The sequence below is a fragment of the Nerophis ophidion genome, linkage group LG16, assembly GCF_033978795.1.
Source record: "Nerophis ophidion isolate RoL-2023_Sa linkage group LG16, RoL_Noph_v1.0, whole genome shotgun sequence".
In the NCBI taxonomy this organism is placed as follows: Eukaryota; Metazoa; Chordata; class Actinopteri; order Syngnathiformes; family Syngnathidae; genus Nerophis; species Nerophis ophidion.
This window is the reverse complement of record NC_084626.1, coordinates 11648603-11654602: the sequence shown is the minus strand read 5'-3', so window position 1 is coordinate 11654602 and position 6000 is coordinate 11648603. Positions and strand designations below refer to the sequence as shown.

Here is a 6000-nt window from a genome sequence, read left to right as displayed (position 1 = left end):
GAAGCAAAGTAAAAAAATATATGAATTTATTCAAACAAGAGAAAGACAAGTCTTTAAAAATATTTTTTGGGATTTTCAAAATTTATTTGAGTTTTGTCTCTCTTAGAATTAAAAATGTCGGGCAGAGCGAGACCAGCTTGCTGGTAAATAAATAAAATTCAAAAAATAGAGGCAGCTCACCGGTAAGTGCTGCTATTTGAGCTATTTTTAGAACAGGCCCGCGGGCTACTCATCTGGTCCTTACGGGCTATCTGGTGCCCGCGGGCACGGCGTTGGTGACCCCCGCAATAGATCATCATTGTAGGCAGCGCCCACAACGAGACTTCGTTATTGTAATGTTATTCAACATTAGTTTGAGTATAATTGTTGTCCATTATTGTAATGTTATTCAACATTAGTTTGAGTATCGCTGTCGTCCACGCGAACTTGGATTGTGTCCTGTGACTTTTGTGTGAGTGTCTTTGTGCTGAAGTCCCACCCCGGAAGAAAAAGCGTGGGGGTAATTTCGGAAGCAGGCGATGCTGCGGAGGCTAATCTGTCACGACGCTAGCTGGGCGCGACTTGCGACCATAGAAGCGCGGCTAAAAAGGCGTTAAAGGACGGCAAATCTCCGGCGGTGAGTAACAATGATGCTTAGCTACACCGCGCGCACATGCGCATTAGCAAGTATGACGAGCCTGAGCTTCCACGATGGTTTTGTTAGCTGTCATCTTTTTATTTATTTATTCACCATCGCTTTAGCTTGGGTTGATGCTACACGACTTTTATGTAACCTTTTTTGGTTGATTATTCTATGTATTTGAAGTAATCTGTTTAAACACACAGGGTATCTTGTTATGCAAAAAGGACTTTTGTTGGAAAAGTAGTGTGTTTTTAAACTGTGGATGTGTGTGGAGCAACAGGCAGGGAAATGTTCAGCAATAACTATGTATTTTCTCATATGATGATTAAACTTTTAAACGTGTACCAGAACCATATATTTTTGAGCCTGAATATAAGGAGGGTGAGTTATAAGTTTTAGAAGTTGCGTGCTCAACAAAATATACAAACATAAAACAAATCACTCCCTGTACAATGTCTGCTCTCACGGGGATGCCCACTGATGGGATGTTTACATCTTCCCATTTAAATAAGGAAATTTAAATAAAAGTGTGTTTTTTCCTGTCTTTCTCCCCATCCCCTGGTCTAAGTTTTCTTTTCTTTTTTTTTTCTTTTTTGATTTGAAGGACAATGTGCAGTTACACTAAAAAGATGGGTGCACCAGATTTAGCACCATGCCAATTTCCAGCTGTAGTCATTTTATGGCGCATCTAACTTCCATCCATCCATTTCCCACCGCTTGTCCTTTTTTGGGGTTACGGGGGGTGCTGCAGCCTATTTCACCTGCATTTGGGCGGAAGGCGGTCTAACCCCCGGTCCAAGCCGCCATCTCATCACAGGTCCAACACAGAAAGACAGACAACATCCATCCATCCATTTTCTACCGCTTATTCCCTTTTTTGGGGTCGCGGGGGGCGCTGGCGCCTATCTAAGCTACAGTCGGGCGGAACACACAGGGCCAACACAGATAGACAGACAACATTCACACTCACATTCACACACTAGGACCAATTTAGTGTTGCCAATCAACCTATCCCCAGGTGCATGTCTTTGGAGGTGGGAGGAAGCTGGAGTACCTGGAGGGAATCCACGCAGTCACGGGGAGAACATGCAAACTCCACACAGAAAGATCCCTAGCCCGAGATTGAACTCAGGACTACTCAGGACCTCCACATTGTGAGGCACATGCACTAACCCCTAACCCACCGTGCTGCCGGTGCATCTAACATCCACAATAAAATTAAAAAAGATTGAAAATACACAACAATATAAAAAATACACAATGATAAACACTTTAAAATACAAATACAATACATAGAGGGTATGTGAATTACAAATCAGTGAGCGGTCAAGTTACAGTATTTTATTTTATTAAGTGCAGCAGTTTTTATCAAAGTCCACATACAGTGCAGTAGCCATCAGAGGATACCCATAAGGGTACCATTCAATAGCTATATACCCTATTGATATTGCACAAATAAAAAAGTTTGCGATGTTACCAGACTGGAATGGTACTCTGATAGCCATCAAACTACTTTTAGAAAGTTAAAGTTGATAAATTCTTTGTGCCCACAACCTTATACTGTCCAGTTGAAAAGCCTGATTTCTAATCCAGAATTAACAATCACAGGCTCAGAGGCGAAGCAGCAGCTCACCGGCTCAGGATGTCAACACTGTAGATGTTTCTTTTAGAGGGCCTTACGGGCGCAATAGAGTTCTCCAATTAGCTGCATTTTTAGCCACTTGCCTTGTGTAACGACTTAGAATTCATAAAAAAGCATGTCTTGTCTTACATAGAGGTTGTGAATAAAACGCAAAAATCCAAAAAAGGGAAGTTCCCTTTTAAGTCCGCTTCTGGCCATGAGGAAGCAAAAAAAGGAAAAGTATTTTCATCTGATCGTGGCATGCGCATAATAACATGGTCGTGCAACATGCAGTGACATAAATGCTGATAAAACCATCTTTTTTTTAGAGTCTGATTCGATCAGAGTGTGCAGTTGTTGTGATCAAATGAATCCATATAATGTTTATGGAGTTTATTTTCGACTGTGTCTGGAAAAAAAAAATAGCGATGATGACCTCAAGATATACAGTAGAGGCCAAAAGTTTGGACTCACCTTCTCATTAAATGCATTTTCTTTATTTTCATGGCTATTTACATTGTAGATTTTCACTGAAGGCATCAAAACTATGAATGAATACATATGGAGTTATGCACTTAACAAAAACAGGTGAAATAACTGAAGACATGTTTTCTATTCTAGTTCAGGGGTTTCAAACTCAATTTACCTGGGGGCCACTGGATGCAGAAACTGGGTGAGGCTGGGCCGCAAGAAAATATTTCTTAAAAAATCTAACATGCACTTTTTAATGAATTCCCCTTCAATGAATGGCTTTCCCGCCATAGCAACATACTTGCCAATCCTCACGATTTTTCCGGGAGACTCTTGAATTTCAGTGCACCTCCCGACAATCTACCGGTCCAAATTTTTCCCAATTTTCACCCGGCTGACATTAATAAGGGCTGCCGTGACTGCACTGCCTTTAACGTCCTCTACAACAGTGGTTCTCAACCTTTTTTCAGTAATGTACCCCCTGTGAAATTTTTTTTAATTCAAGTACCCCCTAATCAGAGCAAAGCATTTTTGGTTGAAAAAAAGTGATAAAGAAGTAAAATACAGCACTATGTCATCAGTTTCTGATTTATTAAATTGTATAACAGTGCAAATATAACTTCCTTTTTGGAAGTTATACAGGTTTTTAGTAATGTGATTTATGTAACTAAGGTGTTGCTGTATTTAGTCTTCTTCATATGTCGTCAGTAGTCATTTGTTGAACTTCTTTAGTTTTAGTAGTGGTGTTCTTCAAGTTTCCATTTTCGGTCCTCTCTTTTTCATCATTTGGGTTATTCAACTCATGGATCTCGACTTCATTTCAAAAACTTGTGTAAAGCTCACATTTTTGCAGCAGATTCTTAAGAACTCTAAAGTGCTGTTTTAAGGGAGGGATAGTGGTTCCTTAAGAGTTGGGACACGATGGACAGATTCCGGCCAGAAAATCCTTTAACCATATTTATTGTTCGAAAGTGGATGGCACTTGTGGGCAAGTTTGTGTGTGTGTGTGTGTGTGTGTGTGTGTGTGTGTGTGTGTGTGTGTGTGTGTGTGTGTGTGTGTGTGTGTGTGTGTGTGTGTGTGATGTTTAGTTGTCAACACACACAAAGCTGGCTGCCACCATTGATTGCAAACGGGCTATTCTGACAAAGATGTGTTCGAAGGGAGAAATTACATCACAGATTGAATTACCAAATTAAAGTCACAGGAACATTACAGAACTCAGTAACTGCACACTATAGGCTTTCGTACACAGCTGCCCCAACTGTCCGTACGGCAGTTGAAACTAGAAGAAAGTCTATGGGGTAGTTTCCTCATCATCAATAGGTGGAAGCATGATCAGTCGGGCGACTGGGCGAAGGTAAGTGCGATTCGTCACTTGAACTCTGGCCATCCGGACCCGTCCATCTGCTCCGAGATGTGTTTTGAGTAATCTGTCCAAGAAACCACGATCCTCAGGGGAGTTGAAGATCCACTATTAGGACAACTTGACCAGCCAAGAGGGTCTTACCATCGTTCCTCCACTTTCTACGTTCTTGAAACCCTGGCAGGTAATGCTAGATGAAAGACGACCAGAAGCGATTTGCTAGGACTTGGTTGTGCCTCCAATGTCTTCTTCTAAGACCACAGGGATTGTGAATTGCTGGATGTAGACATGAGTCGTGATGGCCCATATAAAGGAGATTGGGCGTGATTGGGTCTGGATCTGAGGCGTCCGAAGACAGATAACTTAGCGGTTTAGCATTTATTATGCCTTCGACCATTATCAATGTTGTCAGTTATACTGGTTCAGGGACTGTATAGTCTTTTGATTACTACTCTGATTGCTGTCTTAATGGATTTTACCTCCCTCTACCATGTGCCCACAAAATGCAGTGCGCTTGGAGGATTGAATTGGAATTAAATCTGGTGCTCTGCAAATTGCTCTCTCAACTGTAGTTCACTGCTTCACGTAACTCACGTTCTCCACCAACAAAGTTGGTACCATTGTCCATGAGGAGTTAAAAGGGTTTTCCGCATCGGGGGATGAATCTTCTTAAGGATAACAGGAAGGCGCCTGTATCAAGACTCTCCAGCAGTTCCAAATGTACAGAGTGAGTTGTCATGCACTTACAGATGATACCCCATTTTTTCTCTGTGCGGCGCCCAATTTTCACTTGAAGAGGTCCAAAACAATCAACTCTGATTGAGTAGAAAGGTGGCTCATGGAGTCGCAGTCCAGCAGGTGGGTAATCCGCCATTTTAGGAATATCAGGCTTGGCTTTCCATCAGCAAGATTATAGACATATATGCTGATGTTTCCGTATTGCTTCTCTGCCCTGTAAGATCCAAAATCTACGTGGGATTTCAGCAAGAACTCTTTCTGTGGCCCCCCCAAAAAATGTAGTTGAATATCCACGATTTACTGTATACACATTGCAGTATTGTGGGTTAGGCAGTGGTTGCTTATTTAAATTTTTATGTATTGTTGTTATGCAAAAATTTCAACATTTAAAATATAGCAAAATATTTATAATAGAGGTGTAATGGTACATGTATTTGTATTGAACCGTTTCGGTACGGGGGTTTCGGTTCGGTGCAAAGGTGTACCGAACAGGTTTCCACACGGACAAATTAACATATTAAGTAGCGTAAGCAGTACTCAAAATGCCGGACATTTGAGGCATTTAAGAAACTCTGGCCTGACAGCCCCGCAAAAAAGGACATGCCCGGGAAAAGAGGAGGTATGGTCAGTCTAACCTCGCCCGATCGCTGCTAGCACCGGACATTTCCTCTTTTGCTAGCATGCTAGCAACAACCGGGCTAGGATAGACTGACCATACGTCCTCTTTTCACCGGACATGTCCTCTTTTACAGGGCTGTCTGGGCAGAGTTTCTTAAATGCCTCAAATGTCCGGCATTTTGAGTTATGGTTGCGTGTATTAACAACGTACATTCAGGGTTAAGAAGGGGTTTAAAACAAAATAAATTGTGCACGCAGCAGCATTCGTGAGGGAGGAGCAGAGAGCAAGAGAGTTATGATAAATGCGCATGCGTCTCCAGGCTCTGCTTTTTATCCATTGATTTATCAGATTACATTTTTTATTATCTCTAGCAGCGGTGTCAAAAGTGTGCCCCGGAGGCCATTTGCGACCCACAGCTAATGTTTTGAAGGCCTACGGCACATTCTAAAAATACTATTAAAATAAACAAAAACATAACAAAAGAGAAATGCAAAAGCTCAAAGGCTAAATGTAGTTCAGAAAAAGTTGCAATGTTGACTGATAAAACAAAGCTTTTTTTTTTTTT

At 41.5% G+C, this 6000-nt stretch overlaps 1 protein-coding gene across 1 annotated transcript in view; it reads left to right on the top strand.

Annotated features, from left to right (window-relative positions):
- The first annotated feature begins 460 nt into the window (after nt 1-460).
- Nucleotides 461-6000, top strand: part of LOC133534915 (rootletin-like) — a 48932-nt gene continuing 43392 nt past the window's right edge. The window contains exon 1 of the mRNA XM_061874234.1: nt 461-616. The gene's annotated coding sequence lies outside the window, so the exon portion shown is untranslated. The remainder of the gene's footprint in view (nt 617-6000) is intronic.